Source organism: Dermacentor andersoni, chromosome 1, assembly GCF_023375885.2.
Source record: "Dermacentor andersoni chromosome 1, qqDerAnde1_hic_scaffold, whole genome shotgun sequence".
Taxonomy (NCBI): Eukaryota; Metazoa; Arthropoda; class Arachnida; order Ixodida; family Ixodidae; genus Dermacentor; species Dermacentor andersoni.
In genome coordinates this window covers 315,825,793-315,842,962 of record NC_092814.1, presented here as the reverse complement: position 1 = coordinate 315,842,962, position 17,170 = coordinate 315,825,793, and the positions used below count along the sequence as shown (strand labels likewise).

The window sequence follows — 17,170 nt, the reverse complement described above, 5'->3', positions numbered from 1 at the left end:
GCGTGGTCATGAACTTCTCGATATCACACTCGCTTGTGCCTGGGGATATATACGTGGTGGATATCACAATTCCGTGTTTCTTTTGTACGGCACAGACATCCCCAGAGTCGGTGGCGCTGTCCTCTTACGAGGCAAGGGTGTATATGGTTGTACAAATATTTTGTCCCTGGCAACACCTCCTTCTCGTGAGTCCATGTGCTGTTTGCAAATGATTCCAGTATATCCATCGACTTCAAACAATGAATCTTGGTTTATTCATCATCATCATCATCATCATCATCATCATCATCATCATCATCATCATCATCATTATTATTATTATTATTATTATTATTATTATTATTATTATTATTATTATTATTATTATTATTATTATTATTGACGCAGTACTTGAAGTCTGCTTCACCGCTGCGGCGGGTCGGCCCGGTATTGCACTATGTCCGGGATCGGCCCACGCTCACCTTTTTTTTTAATTGTTGACTAACAAACATGAAACATACATGGAACCCTAGCCATATACAGCTTCGCTGCGTTACTACTACTACTACTACTACTACTACTACTACTACTACTACTACTACTACTAATAATAATAATAATAATAATAATAATAATAATAATTAGTGACTGTTAGGGAGAAGTAAGACCACGCCTACAGAACGGAGGCGACAGACGCATAGCTGCGATAATGTATCGTGGTTCACAGAACCTGCAACTGGCGCTTACATCGCTTCAATGTTACCTGCCTTCATGGTACGACAACCCGGAAAGACATATACGCAAAGCTAGACAATCAAAACAAGCAGGCACGCCATTCGTCAAAGAGGTAATAATCTCGCTTCAGCCTTGTCGCTTGACATCGCTCATGTTTGATCCAGTGCGCATAAACGGCGAACGCTTGCGCTTTTTACACGACTGCCTTGCGTTGTTCGGGTGCGCGGCGATTAAGCGGAATACCGCGGTGACTATACCTTGCTTTTAGAGTTGTGGTCGTGAACGTTGATCTAAATCTACTAGAAAGAAAAGTATGAGGTTTACAGTAATAAAGTGACACGTGGTTTATACACATCACTGATCATGTAGTGCCGTGAGCAAAGCTTTATGCTAAACACGCTAAAGGGATATCTGGCGCTAGCACCTGCATATGCCGTCAGCAAAAGTTACTATTCGCCCTGCACGTGAAGAATCGGCAGAGCATGGATTTGCCTAAACACCGTCTCTAAGTCGTCAAACAACAGGGTTTCTGAAGTTAACCTTCTTAAAGCTAATTTTGCATCGAGAAAAATGGTATACCTAGTAGTTAGTATCATTTAACTTCTATAATTTCTTTTTTTGCTCTTCGATAGTTTCCAGAAGCATTACAAAAACAAACCACCACATAATACGAGACATAGTTGCGTATGGTGATTGTTGCATATATACACGCTGATACTGGAAAGTGTAGTGATTGATTTACGCTCTAGAAATTATCTAAGTAATCAGTTAATTGTTCCGAAGAAACGTTGCGATGCTATAGAAGGCAGCAACAGTGAGCCGCAAGGAAAAAAAAATAATGAACAGAACTGCAATCTGCTTCTTTGAACGGGGTCGTCTCTACGTTGTACTCCGGCCGCACTTGAAGGGATGTGTCGTAATGGTCTACCAGTCCTTCAGTAAAACATCACTACAAAGTCGGCGCCGTGTTTATTGTGCATGTTCCTTGCGCTTCTGTTTCGCCATAAGCGCGCTGTTGCCAGTTTAAGTATGACTGATCAATTCATCTCATATCATGAAAAAGAAAAACAGAAATCTAAAAACTGAGTACCGGCGAAAATGAAAAAAAAAAAAAGGTTTTGCTCCATCTCCACCTAACCACATATGCATCCATTTTCGAGCATTATGGGAATGAGTATCAAATATTTGCCTTTAAGAAACGATTACTCATATGTGCGGATACGAATATCATGTGTTAATACGTAACAGTAAGCTTCCCCGTTGAACATTCAGGTGCTGAAGTGTCTCGCAGCAACCGCAAGGAGTACACTATGGACTGTCCACACGTCCTTGTCGGTATAAACGTTCGCACACGTTCACGCAGCCAACCCTTGGCATGAGCAGTTGTGCTCTAGTGGGACGAGGCAAGCCTCGATCGCGAACACGGGACGGGAACGTTCCATTTGCGACGCACTTACCGCTGAGCACGCGTGAAGAAATCACACAAACCGATTATACCGATTATACCATCTGGAAAACGAAGTTAAAGTTAACGACAGGTGACGTCTGCGCCATCGAATTCTCGATGCATTTGCCCCGCGGCGTCGCAGATTATATACAGGGTGTTTCAGCGAACACTTTCAAAAATTTTTTGTTGAAGATTGCTTGTGGCAGATGGCACAATTCTAGTCCATGAACTGGTCTACTCCAAGAGGCGGACATCGCTTGTCAAAAAAATTGGAGTGCATAATCGAGTAATTCACAAACATTAACTAATTACATTTTACCTAATTACCTTATGCTACATATTGCAATTTACAAGTACAAGTACTTTTTCTAAAGTCAGTGCACCTTGGCGTCAAATGTTTAAAACATTAAACCCACAAAGTTCCGGAATTGAAAAATCTAAAGCGTGACTTTGGAAACATCAATGCACCTTTCGCATCAAAAGTTTATAAGAACTTTACACCCTTAAAGTTTCGGAATCGAAATCCATGCTCCCTGTAGGTTCCGCGGCCTCCGCGAGATGCCGCGACGAGCCCGCTCGCCATCGAAACGTCCTTGAAACTTTGTGCTTGGATGGGGCTCCTTGCGTTATGTAACTCCCGGTGCATGGGCGTTGCCACGAAATCCAGGCAGAGTTCACAATGATCGCGGCGAAATGTCTTTTCTGGCATGAAAAATATATTCTAGACAAAATCCAGAATGATATCCTGCAAAGGGAGTTGTTTTGGTCGGCGGTGCATCACAGCACGAAAAATTTTCGACGGGGGCGGGGGGAGGCTGAAGCTCCATAAGCCCACCTCCTGACTGCGCCCCTGGTCACTAGTACTCAACCGCTCGTTATAAAAACATCATTGTATTGCATTATAAGACAAAAGGAAACGCCACTTGCCCAGTTCTATGTTTTTTTTTTTTTTAGAAACAAGAACTCATTGGCTTTACCCTTGACAACGATGCGGTCAGTCGGAAAGTTGCGTTTTCAGTCGACTTTGCACCGCCCGCGCTTTCGCGTTTGAGTAGTGTATTATTGCTAGCGCTGCGCTGGTTATGCCGGCTCGAGAAACTCGCACAAAATGCAGGTAGCAGAGAATCCCACTTTCATGTGATTTCGCGGGATGCCCTAACGGGTCCATGCCACTTGACCAAAAGCAGTTGCAGCGGCAGATCCACCGCTCTGTTTATAAAAAAAAAAGAAAGATAAAGAGAGAGGGCGTCGTTTTACTCGCCGACGGCACCAAAGAGCACTGATGGCGTATGCAACGTCACCACTCACTCGGTTGGGCGACGAGATAAAGCTATTCGGGACCCCTCAGGTGTAATTTTCTCGTAAACTAAGTCTTGTTTTGGCACGAAACAAGCGTTGCGAGGTTTCTGGAGTGCTATTTCAACAGTCCACGTCGACTTAGTATTTGCCTTTAGTGTCCCTGTAGTTATGCGGGACACGGGAACGTAATTCCGCTTAGGCAAGCGGAAAAATATGTGCACAAAAAAACAACAACATATAGCTGAAACGTGCGCCAAACGAGATTAACAGTGGATGTAGAGAGAGATATGCATTCGGACATGCGCATGCGCTGTGGGAGGAGCTCGTTTAGCGCGCCCGTCGGCGACCTCAAACCTTTCGGGCGCGCCCGCGGACAAACGGTCGGTATACGCGGCTCGTCTCATCGTCTCTGCCCTCGATAGGCGTACGTAATTGCGCGGCACAGGCTCGCCCGCTGCATCCGTCTTCCTCGGCCAAAGGCGGTTTCGCGCACCTTGGCGCAGCCGGGGCGGCCAAACCTCGCAGCGCGTGCGTTCTTAATTACAGCTGCGTGGCCTGGGCGTTCCGCTGGTTCGACCTGGCATCACGCTGCTGACGCGGTCCGTGTCGCGATCAGTCCGGCGCGCGTCAATCAAGTCACCTGACATGCCGAGCGCGCCGGACCCGAAGCGGCCCTGGGCGCGGCTAATTTCGCCGTGATCTCGCCGCTTCCGTTTCGGGTTTTTATTTTTTCGTTTTTTTTGTCCTGTTCGGACACGGAGGGGCGCACGCAGCCCGAAGAAATTCGCCGTCGCGCCGCCTCGCTCGAAAAACTCATGCAGCTTCGGTTCAGCCCGTAATTATTCTTGTTGCTAATACTATTACTACTACTACTAAGACTACCCTGCCGCCCTGCAGTCGACTGCCGGGCCGATGTCCCCCAGCGATATCGCTCTACCGCCGTCGGTGCTTAACCGAGGGAAATGTCGAAACGTAACAGTCAACCCCGCCCATCCTGTAGCGATTGCGCGAGGCTTGCCGAGGGAATAGGAGATTGAAACGAAATAAGCACACGTGTTTCTGTTGCCTTATCTTTTTTCTTTTTTCTTGGCGAGAGAAGGTGGCTTAGCGGTTATGGTGTTCTCCTGCAGGTGCGTGAGGTCGCGGGCACAGTTTCCGGTCCCTGCGGCCGCGTTTCGATAAAAGCGAATGGGAAAAAAAAAAAAAGCAGAACCTCTATGGATGTATTTCTGAGCGCGTTAACGAACCTCGGGTGATAAAAAATCCCGAGCCTTCGAACCACGTCCAGCAAACCTTATAACCAGCGTGACTCCTGTCTTTGGTGCAATCAAGGGGAATGAGGGCGGCGTGCTGCGAAAACCAGTAAGCCGCCATGGAGGGTCGTCGTCCAAGTGTCCGCCTCCTTGAGTCTATCTGTCTTATTTGCAGCAGTTACGTCTCTTAGAAAGCCAATTACATTGCGAGAAACGAACTTGTAAAGCGCTGATTCCAACTTCCATCTGTCCCGGCCTTTAGCTCATCTGCGCACGTGAAAGGTTTCCGCGCGTATGGAGTTTTCTTAATCGTCAAGCATCGTCGAACGCCTTCAGTGCCGCCGAAATCCAACCGAAGACACAGTGAGGGCAAGTAGTCATTGCAAGCATGACGTAAATTTTTCGCCGTTATGAATCTTATTTTCTTTGTCAATTATATCCGCTGCTGAGTAGCCTTTGTTATAATTAAACGTAAAAAAACATACAGAAGTGCTCTTTACCTTGCTGTGGCTCGCCATGATTGGCTAATTGAGTGTGAACTAAATTCTGAAGAAAAAGACAGTGATAACATATTGGGCAGGGTGCACAAGTCGGTATGAGTTAGCCTGCTCTAGCCAATCCTGCTCTACGCTGGTCGAGCGTTAATTCAAACTACAGTAGTTGAAGTCATGCGCAATGGAATTTTAGAGTTACAAGGCAATAAAAGAGAAATGGGACATGCCACAGGCATGTCCCAGTTGCGGGACATTGTAATGCATTTCGCTTTCTTACGCGAACCTTCGCCGTAAAAAGTAGCGGCAAGCTTTAGAAACAGGGGACCGAAAGTTGGGGAACGCTGTACGCCTGGGTATTCGGGTGTACAAAGCCACTTGAGGATGTTATTTCTGAAGTTCCCACGTAAGTCACGTTATTTTGCGTACCATACGTAGCAGCACAGTCACCTAGGAGGGGTACCATTGGGAAGGGCTTCAGACCGCGTCGGAAGAACCGATGCACTTTATTGTGCACCAAATGTCAGTGTTTGCGCGTTCTGTGGCCACAAACATGCAGCCACTGAAGCAGGAATTCAACCTGCGACATCGTGCTCATCAGCTGTACGCGCTGCGTTTAGCGTTTAGCGTTACGTATCACCCTCTAAAACGGCATGTCATATAACGGGTGCTCAGATGCTCGTCATCGAAGCCCTCCAGCGGGTTTCTGCGGTCGCGGAAGAAACGCTCGCACAACATGGCTGCTTCCACCTCCAGCGAAACCATCTGCGTCCGCTGGACGGTTTGTAGCGTGTTATGGACAGGCGTGGTCAGCTGTTCCTCCGCGGGGGTTATGTTGATGGTGCTATATCTTGTGGATCTGCCACTGGGCACCTGTTTAGTGCAGACACCTTGCACCTCTTCTAGTCTTTCAAATAGCGTCGCCGACGAGAGCAGCAGACGGCTGCGAAAGGGAATGATATCAGACTCCAAACAACAAGAGGTGCACCAAATGCACCATCGCTGGTCTGAGTGTTAGGCGCCGAGAATTGCTCACGGAGCTCAAGCTTGGAAATGCTCGCGCTTTCCCATGTCCGGTCATGCAGAGCACGCACAGTTGGACACTTGCACAAATGGGGCACTGATGCTTCGTGATACGCAAATTTGGAGGTGCCATCATGAGCGGGAGTCACGTCCCTCCCATTCCGATTCCGATACTCTCCATAAAGGCTGCTTGTTCCGGCTCCAGCGCTTCAGTGCATGGGTGCTTCTGCAGGGACAACCTGGTGCTACATTGGTATTGACGAAGATTCTCGCCAGTGTGCACTGTAAAAATCCTGGTACAAATGCGTTATAGCTAACGGCCCTCGGTTTCCCGTGGGTCTTGACTGGCTTGTTACAGAAAAACCCCTCTTGGCAAGTGCGGAAATATAGAAAAAAAAATTACGGAAGATTCAACGCACTTGTTGGAATCTACGTTAAGCGAAGTTTTCTCCCACCGTTTCAATTAAATGCTACGCTAAAAGACATGTACGTGGTCCGTGCAAGTTTATTTTACTTCCAGCTTGCGAAATATGTGGTGTTCATAACGGGGCGGCTATGGCGGGTTTGCGGTTCCGCAACTGCTACCGGTGTTTACAACCCGTAAAAGCGATAGTATTTGAGACGTGTTTTCTATCACTCCGAGAAAGCGGTCGCTGGGCGCTGGATTTGGACACCGCCCGTTGTTTACCAGCGCTCCAGCTGTGTGGGCGACCCACGCCTGCAACGCCTACTTTGCGTCACACGAACGCCAAACCCGGAAGAAGAGGCAAAGAGGTGCAGACGCTACACCTGAGCCACTTTAATGTGATAGCATAACCAGGATCATAAAGATTGCACCGACTGCACGATCGGCTCGCGTTAGGAAGATCGTTGACGGACTTGCGAGGACACACATATCGTACATTGGTGTAAGGATCGACCCACCACTGTCACCACCTTTGATAACGCGGTCTACGGGACCGGCACAGTTGACTTGGCGAGAAACCGGACACTCCTCTACCATGTCTGCTTCAAACTACATCAACCATTTGTGTCATATTGTGCAGTCAGTGTGTCGGTCCAGGTTCAGCACTCCGTTTCATACTCTCCCTCCTAAGTCTTTATTTTCCTTCTTGGTGCAACAGTGCATTCACGGCAAACCCCCGGGGACGTAGGCAAAGAAAGCCTTAAAACATCTCGGGATATACGAATCCAACAACGCTCTTGCTCCGCTCCATGAATTGAATTATTTCTGTCTATGTACTTCGCTCACTTGGGTGCGTTTACTTGCTCTGCCCTATCCGAACACTCACGCTCTCACGGCATACGCGAGGGGGGGGGGGGGGGGGGGAGTGAAAAACAGCAGCTGCGCTTCGCGCGTCCGCATGGAAGGCCGCTGCGGCCTCGTCCCCGTGCGCCCTGTAGACGCGCGCACGCTCGGCGAGGCGTCAGCGCGCTCCTTCAGCCGCAGCTGCGCTACCGCTTCGCGCCCGTCGAGCTCATTCTGCACTAACGTGCGCGGCGCTTGCGCTAGACCAATGTTTCCTGGCCGCGAGACACGCCACCAGCAGCCTTGCCTTTGTGCGCGAATGCCGTGTAGCACGCATGAAGTGAACAAAGCGGGAAGGGGGGTGGGGACGAACAACTCAAATAACAAAAGAAAAAACGGCGTGTTGTGCACTTTCGAAAACTTGTGACACCGAGCCACGAACGATGCTGCTTTCCGTTTAGCGGATGTGGGTCACGCGTGATTACACTCGTCACGACCTTTGTAAGCAGTTTTCGTTTCTCAAAAAATACAATAGGAAAGTGAAGAAGGAACGAAAATCTCGACAGCATAACAATGTTCGGCTGAGGATTCATGCGCCGTGCGCACGTACCCATACTGCATACGTGTATGCCACGAACGGCAAGCGCGGACGGGCTACAAGCAACGAGTGCTGGGCGACTTGATACGATTGGTGGTTGCCCGTCGGTTAATGCTCATTCGTCCAGCAACCGTCTGCTTGTCGGTTGCGCATGCGTCTTTTTCGCCTTCATTGATAGTTGATTATATACGAATTAAATGTGGCCTTTAACGTCCCGACACTACACATCGGGTTGGCTTATCTTTTTCTATTTACTCTCTTACCCACAGTGCCATTTAGGTATTACAGTGGGAGGGGAGTTACATACCGCAAAGCAAAACAAACTAGATCACTGCGTATTTAAACAGGTCGTGCAGTAAAAATGTAAATGTAGTACAAATGCAACACAAATGTAAAGAAAGGCAATACATCGGAATAGTAATGCACATTTACAACGCAAATAATCAAGGTCGCGTCTAAGAGCTCTGGTAAAGCGAAAATGGCACCATGCAACAATACAAGGACTGCGCCCTTGTGTTGTCATTGCTTGTGCCGTCGTTTAGCGCTCCTCCAAATAAGTCGCAAAATACACCGACAAGCTTAATTTACATCCCTTCCGCGATACAAGGACACTACTCAAATATGCACAGCCATCTCTACACGTATGACAGGAAGAACAACAGCGCAGCCTAAGTCAGAAATAAAGCAAATTTAATTTAAAGAGCAGCTGCAAAAGCTTCGTTATGAACCATGCTGACAACTGTAGCAGACAGTAGATTTCACTCAAAGAATGGTCTTTGGGAAAAAAATATACTTTTGAAAATATTTGTTCTTCAGTTATGTTCCCTCATATTGTGCTCAGAATCTGTCCGTCTGGATGTATAATGTAGCTAAAAAATGTACTTATTGCAGTCTGGGTGTGTAATATATATTATGAAAAAGCTGAAAGCGTAATGTTTGTCTTCTTTTATCTACAAGCTTCTTAACCCGCCGTGGTTGCTCAGTGGCTATGGTGTTGGGCTGCTGAGCACGAGGTCGCGGGATCGAATCCCGGCCACGGCGGCCGCATTTCGATGGGGGCGAAATGCGAAAACACCCGTGTACTTATATTTAGGTGCACGTTAAAGATCCCCAGGTGGTCGAAATTTCCGGAGTCCTCCACTACGGCGTGCCTCATAATCAGAAAGTGGTTTTGGCACGTTAAACCCCATAATTACAAAAATTACAAGCTTCCATGCTTACGTTGGCTTTGCAACAATAATACAATTATTTCTTGTATAGTTGCCGATTACATACGTTTACTATATTCCGAACACCCTCAATTTTGTCCTCAGATTGCTTTTGTACAGAAGGTCACGGGCTTGCCGAGAGAATAGCTCCGTGTTTCAACGCAAACAACCCAACACTTTACATGCCTTCGCTGTAATGAAATCGACATGCCTGCGCCAACTCGTAGATTGTGTGAGAGTAGGGTAGCCAACCGGGTACGTCCTTGGTTAACCTCCCTGCCTTTACCTCTTCGTTTCTCTCTCTCTTGTATGAGAAACATCCCTAAGTATACTTACGTTCGGAAACAGTTTGCATGGAGAACCACCTACTTTATATGTTGTTACTGGTGTATGCTTCTTCGTGAAAACCATGTGGACGTATTTTTTTAAATTTGCATATGAGACCCACTACATCAGTTTTATATTTAGCGAAAACATTTTGTAATATAACGGTATGGATATCGCTGGCAATTTCCCTATATATTCTTAGATCATCGGCAAGTAATCTCTTGAAAGAAGTCACGGTGCCTGAAAGGTTATTTGTAAGTAATAATACAAGAAAATTAACGGGTCTAGAGAGAAACCTGACGTTACGGGAACGACATCAGATTTTGCACCATTCACCACAACATACTGACATAGCAAGGAAAAGCATTCCTGAATCCTTGTGATTACTTGTTCGCTGATATTACGCAAACATAGTTCGTGCATAAACAATTTGCGATCTACTACGTCAGATGCTTTTCTAAAATATAAAACACTGAATCAACACAGGAACCGTCCCCGTCCCCCCCTCCCGTTTCAGTGTACCACAAACTTCATGAACGAACCCTGTTAATTGGTTTATATGGGAAAGTTCTTACGTGTTGAATTAAGGAGGTTTTGATGCGTCATAATGTAGCTATACAAGACGTGCCCTGATATTTTGCAGACTTGTTAAAAATATCGGCCTGTAATTGCTCACTAGTTTCTGGTATCCGGACTTATGCACTGGCACAGTGCATGTCATCTTTCCTTTCCTTCCTTACATGTCTCTCATTGGCTATGAAACAACAATTACAAAAAGAAAAATATACTAGTACAAATGACATTCTAGGGTTTTACGCGCCAAAAGAAAAATGAGAGTAATTTGCAGTATGCAGTGAAAAACGAGGGACGCCGTGGTGGAAGTTTCCGGATTAACTTTGACCACACACAGGGTTCTTCAATGTACAGCCAAAACACGGTGCATGAGCTTTCTTTCTTTCTTTCTTTCTTTCTTCCTTTCTTTCTTTCTTTCTTTCTTTCTTTCTTTCCTTCTTTCTTTCTTTCTTTCCTTCTTTCTTTCTTCCTTTCTTTCTTTCTTTCTTTCTTTCTTTTTTTTTTGTTTCATTTCATCTACAACGGAATGCGGTCTCCGCATACGGCATCCGAACTCGCCACCGCCTGCTCAACCCCACAACGCCGCATCCACCGAGTCACCGCGGTGGGCATGTGTGAATGTGACAGGAGAAATGTACTGCACGAGAGTCACAAGAGTGTGCTCACTTACTCGCAGGTATAAGAGCGCGAAGCTGGGCTAGCTGGTTGGAGTAATATGCCCCCCCCCCCCCAAAAAAAATAAAAATAAAAGAGACCTGGCAGTAAAACCGCAGGAAGACGAAGACGAAGTCAGCGCCTTTCTTGTTTTTGTCGTCTTTTTTTATGTAAAGAAATGATAAATAGGAGAGGTTGGCGCCTTTATGGCGGCAACGGCTACTCCTTGTCACGAAGCACAGGAAACAAATGTGCGCTAAAAGAGCGAATAATGTCACAAAATATGGCACTCAGTAGAACATCAGATGCATAAACACATTACAGTCCAACAGTACATGAATCACAAAGTTTTGTGCATGAGTTCAGTACACATGTGCGTATATATAAAGTCAAATATTTTGAATGACCAAAGTACAGAACACTAGTCATTACACATAGCGCAAAAAACAAAACGCGATCAACGCATAAATCAATTATGAACACAGAACAACATTTATATCACTCATTTAGCTCATTAGTATAAACTGAAATTTAATATTTTCCCAAGCGCTATCCGAAAAAAGAATTCTACAACATCGAAAGGACCTACCGTCACAGAAGAAGGCCGTGCAAGCGCTATTGCGCTTTTTGCGATCTACCGGCCTGTGTGAACGACTTTAACTGGAACGCCTTTTGTGTGTGTGTGCCTCCATGTGTGCGTGTTTTTTTTCCCCTTTTTTTGCGTTTTCCTCTCTGTCATCTTTCTAACCCCTATCCCCCATCCCCAGTGTAGGGTAGCAAACCGGAGACTCATATCTGGTTAACCTCCCTGCCTTTCCTCTTCATTCTCTCTCTCTTAATATTTTCCCAAACTGTTTTTGTCCTCAAAAAACGTTTTTCAAAGCAAGAAGTGCTCCTTTCTGAAGGCCCACTGTTGGCCATGGACAGAGTATCTCTTGCAGTGTGAATGATCTTCTATCTAAAAGCAACAAATTTGCTTCGTGGTGAATCATACTTTGTGCACTCGACTAGGTGGCGATGCACATCTTCGTCTGGATGGCCACAAAAACACTGCGGACTAGAGGCACATTTTATCCTTCATGAAAAAGTGTCGCGCAAATTCAGTATACCCAGCCGCAGGCGTTGCACTAATGTTTCGAAATTCTTTTTTTGTTTGTTTTTATGAAAGAAAGTATGAGAGCACATTGATAGGAGCTCATAAGTGCAAGCGGCTTAATATTTAGTGCGCACCTGGCTGAACAATTCGAGAGAACGAAATGAATCCGAGGGACCTAGCGGTGCAAAACACCCCATCGACGACATGCGTGGGACACTTCGAACTGAAAATCACGACTGATCTGAGCAAACTTTCGGTGATCACAGATCATATATGCAGAGACAGCTGTATTTGTTGTACTGCTTACTGCTAAACGCCGTAAACGCTTTAATCGGTAAACTCTATAACACGGAGGCCGTGACATGTTTCCGGCTCCGCAATCGCTTCCGGCTCCGGCACCCAGTCAACGCAATGCCGTCGAGATCCGCTTTCGTTACTCGGAGGAAGCCGTCGTTCGGACGTGAACTTAGGCGCCTCCTAAGAATATAATTGATCTTACAACGAACACAACCGATTTGACAAAGATGAAATGTACTTTACGATTACTCAAAAGTATGTGGCGATGGGTCTGCATTCAAGCTGTATATACTTTCTCAATCCATGGTGCCCAGCTTTCGTAAAGGAGCCCCCGAGGCGGGTTCGTAGCGTCCTGACGCACTACTTATATTTAGCAGATCCTGTAGTGTACATACACGACGTAGGTGTACCCAGAACTTGCTTGCGCCTGTACCTCTCTCTCCCTTCTCTCTCTCTTCCTCTTCTCTCTTCCCTCAGTGTAGGGTAGCCAACGGGAGTCTTCACTGGTTAACATCCCTACCTTCCTTATATCCCTCCCTCCCACTCTTTCTCTCTCGCTCTCTGCTTGCGCCTGTCCGCGTCAGTTCTTACAGTACCGTGTAGTAGCACCTGTTTCGAAAGTATATATACTACAGCTTACAGCACACTGCAGCTCCGAGGTAGTACACTTGTTTCATGTGCTACGGTCCTGGGTTGGGCTGGCACACCAGGAAACCGTGACATTTAATTTCTTTGCTACGGCAGGTGTAGCGGACGTCGGTGACTACCGGAAACGAAGAACGTGCAAATTCGTATACACCTAAGACTAAGTGCAATGTCGACAGGCAGCCAGGGGACTTGTACGTATACTCGACAACTTTCACGTAGAATGCGAGGTGCGGTAGTCAAGTGCGATGTAAACCATGCAGTGAGATTTACGACCAATGTGTCACGCATCTATGCACGTATATACGCGCGAATCTGTAGCCACGAGGTTAATTGCACGAGCGGCGTGCGCGTTCTTACAATAATGTAAAAGATTTGGCATCGGTGCCCTTTTTAATCACGCGTTTATTAAGTGGCAGGCTCCCCCTTTTTTAAATTATGATGCCATTTTACCTTTTCAATAGTTCAGACTTGTGCAATAGGCATCGGATGTAAGCTGCTGATGGCACGACAGGCATACTTACGATAAGCCCGAGCGCATACGGAGGGAGAGAGATAAACGGAATGGGAAAGGTGGGGAGGTTAACCGGATGAGAGAGAGAGAGAAGGGAAGACAGAAAGGCAGGGATGTTAACTAGACTGAGTCCAGTTTGCTACCCTACACGGGGGGAGGGGAATGGGGAGTGAAAGAGGGAGAGAGAGAACTTAGGGAGAACCGGATGAGGTTCTCGTTTGTGCATAGGGGATAGGTGATGTGCAGGTGTAGTGAATAGAGAGATAAGCTATGTATATGAACTTGCAATGTTTTTTAAAAGTCATCCTCCGCGTCCTCGATGTAGCGTTTATTTATCTTCTTCCGTTCTCTCTATCACATAACCACGTACGTTGTGCCGCCTTTTCGCTGCCGCGGTCGCCTTGCGGTCACGGAAGTGGTCCTCAAGGCGGAGTCCCCCCCCCCCCCCCCCCCTCAATATACGCTAGAAGCGCCGTAATTGAGAGCCCGCTCGTGCGACCGCGTGAAAACTTGCGGGACGGCGGGCGCTCGCGGACCCTGCATGCGCGGCTTTTCCATCATCGTCAAAGCGAATAAATGCCTCCTCCGTCTCAATCCTCCTCGCTTTTCGCGGAACAATTCTCGGACGGTTCCGTTTCCCATCCGTCTGGCGGAGGCGGCTCATCGTCGTGCGTGTCGCGTCCTCGGTTCCCTTGTCGAGCACACACTCCGCCGCCTTCGAATGTTTACAAAGGAAGACGAGCATTTCCCTCAGCTTTACGGCTATAGGCAAGAAAAAAAAAAAGGAAAGAGAAAGATGCACGCGCACCATCGTATACGGACTTCTTCCGTAAGTCGTGTTATGGATTTTTCTTACGCAACCTGCAATTTTATACAATGTTTCTTTCGAGCTCTCCGCGCCTCCTACGCGCTCTCTTAAAGTGGAATTCTATACGCGTGTCGTGACTTTATTCTCGAGCCGCTCGATCGTTACCGGCTGTCGCAGCTTCGGTGGTCTTTTGGCATCAAGGTTCAAGTATCGTGTTGCGCACTTCCGACATCCGGTGTGTAGCCCCGTGATTTTGATGGCAGTAATGATCGACCCGATGATTGCGGTGACGAATGGTGCGTAGGAAGCGATTGTTTTAAAGATCGCACACTTACGACAGGGATGACCGTCTCCGCTACAAACGTTACCAATGATACAAAAAGTGGCGCTCTAGGATGCGTTTTTTTTTTTTTTTTTTAATGGTCGCGGCATCGCTTTTCACTGTTCCCATACACAGCGGGGTTCAACGTATAGCATTGAGCTTCCGTTATTTTGTGCGATTAGATTGTAAGGTCGTGGTGAAACTCTCATTTAACAAATAATAATAATAATAATAATAATAATAATAATAATAATAAGATGTCGGTTTCGACGTCACGAAACTGCTTAGCGGGAAGACGTAGTGGAAGGCTCCAGATTAATTTTCTGACCACCCGAGATTCTTTGACGCGCACTTAAATGTAAGAACACGGACATATTTTTTTTTTTTTTTCAATTTGGATTTTGTCGTAATGCGACTGCCGCAGCCCAGAATGGAAGTGCGGTGACCTTGTTCTCCGTGCCGTAGCCACTGAGTCACCCCGGAGGGTGAAATTCGTATTCATATTGTTGCACAAGAAAGCGACTGCAAATAAAACGCTTAAAAATAATAACAATAATAGTAAAGAAGAAGTAAAGTGCGCGGAGAAACAACAGCGAAATCCTGCATTTGAAGTTCGCGCATTTCGGTCTTCTATCGATTTTATAGGCAGCGCACCATAGGCTTTATCCTTTCATCCTAATATATCGTGCACACATTGACAGCCCTCGATGATGTATGGGTGTCTTGTGCTCAGCAACATATATCTCGGATTGTCACTCGACGTTATGGGTGCGAGCCCGTTCTTTCTCCGCACCATTTCTCGGTTTCCTTTCTATCTCCCCATCCCACCGTGTTTTACCTTTTCTTATATGGAGATGACTGAGTGATAAAAAATTCATTTTGTGAAGCTTTCCTGCTGTTTTGGTCGTGCACCTGTGCGCACCACATGAGACTTGAGATGAGTCTGCGAGCACTGCAAGTTAAAAAGAAGAAAAAGAAGAAAGGGAAATTTTACTTTTACAAGCACAAATACCTTATAGTAACAATGATATTAAGTACGAGCTTATGGTACGACAGTTGCACAACCACGGGCGACGAGATTGCCGCAGTTTTGAAGGAGGCGACACCGATAACAACAATAACAACACGGTCGCTTCGTGCTAAATCCTATGGTATTTCAATGCGCGCAAGAGAGGAACAACATAAGTAGCGTACTTTGGGCAAAGCCTTAAGAGGTAATGGGTTTCTTACAAAAAAAAAAAAAAGAAAGAAAGACGTGGCGAGGCGGTGCCTCTCCAAGTCACTTAAAGCTTTCTGCTCCGGAATTTGCGTAAATCTTCGGCCCATATGGAATTAACTTATCGCTAATGGACTATAACTTTACCAATTCACCAAGATGCCATAATAACACGCATGCCTGGAAAATTTGTCTTCCGTCCGCGTGAGATCAACATGTACGGGTGTTTCAATGCTCTGCTTAACATTCATGAGGCGTCACATTGTGAGCTTGCGCTAGCGTAGCTGTTCTTTGAAAATAAAGTGCAAGTATAGGCGCACCAAGGTGACCAACTGTGCCACCGCTTAACATAGGTGGCATGGACTCAGGGCCATGCACTCGCCAAGCACATGTTCACTTGAATCACGTCTCAAGGCAGAGCCGTCTGCTCCATCCATCGTCAAGAAGAGAAGCAAGATGTCGGAGGAGTGCACGCCTCTTTCCTTCTTGGGGATGAATTTAGCAGACGATATTGCCTTGATGCAGGCATTTCAACGTGCCTAATATGAGTGTCTATACTCGAAGTCGATGACGCGGACACAGTTCTCATTGTTGCGTCTCTCTGTTATAGGAAACCCTGCGTGACCTGCACCAAGAATTACCACCTCAATCAGCAGCGGACGACGACTGCCTGCAACACTAGCCTGGTGGGTGACGTATGACGAATTTTTTTTCTTTCTGTACATGTGCATACAACCATGAACTCGAGGCCCTCATGCGTGCTGTTCCGAGCTAAACTTTGCGCTGCAGTTCGCGAGGTTGTCACCTGGCTTCGGCAGAATGTTAAAAAGAGGGAGAGAGTGCGGATCCAGTGCACGTGGGGTGATGCACAGGGACACTTGCGCCTTTTCCCTTACCTCCAGTGTAGGGTAGCAAACCGGACGCTTGTCTGGTTGACCTCCTTGTCTTTCCTCTCCTTGCTCTCTCTACGGCAGAAGGTCGAGTGTCTCCTTCTCGGTTTCTAAGGGGACAGTGGTTTATCTGACGCATGCTAAAGGTAACCGTCTGTTGCATGTTCGAGGTTCGCAAGGCTATATACTAAATCCGCCTGCAGCAATGAAACGCACTCAAACACAATCACGTTATTTCTTAGTGATAACACCATACAAATAGCCGAATTTTGCTCAACAAAGCGCGCAGCGCACTGCGGGGCTGTATAGTTGGTTCATACTTCAACAATAACATCTCGTGAGAAACGACAACGCAACAGAGAAGTGGTCAGAAAAATTGTGCACACCCGAGCCTCGATATTGCTTTTCCTTTCTCTAAGATTTAGGATTTTGTTTCTATTTAAAAGGGGGCTCAATTTTCGCACTTCGAGTTCAAAAATCTTTTATTTCCCGGAGGTAAGGAGTGAAAAAAAGGGGAACGTGAATGCAACCTATGTATTCGCTGAC

General features: G+C 46.6%; 2 long non-coding RNA genes and 1 pseudogene across 2 annotated transcripts in view; 2 read left to right on the top strand and 1 right to left on the bottom strand.

The window, feature by feature from the left end:
* LOC129380998 (uncharacterized) overlaps positions 1–17,170 on the top strand; it is a 161,053-nt gene that overhangs the window by 88,575 nt on the left and 55,308 nt on the right. Inside the window, exon 2 of the long non-coding RNA XR_011891003.1 lies at positions 16,345–16,420. This is a non-coding gene — a long non-coding RNA (uncharacterized lncRNA). The remainder of the gene's footprint in view (positions 1–16,344; positions 16,421–17,170) is intronic.
* LOC140214086 (uncharacterized) overlaps positions 1–17,170 on the bottom strand; it is a 93,225-nt gene that overhangs the window by 48,690 nt on the left and 27,365 nt on the right. Inside the window, exon 2 of the long non-coding RNA XR_011891004.1 lies at positions 15,357–15,470. This is a non-coding gene — a long non-coding RNA (uncharacterized lncRNA). The remainder of the gene's footprint in view (positions 1–15,356; positions 15,471–17,170) is intronic.
* Positions 321–460, top strand: LOC126548647 (U2 spliceosomal RNA; annotated as a pseudogene).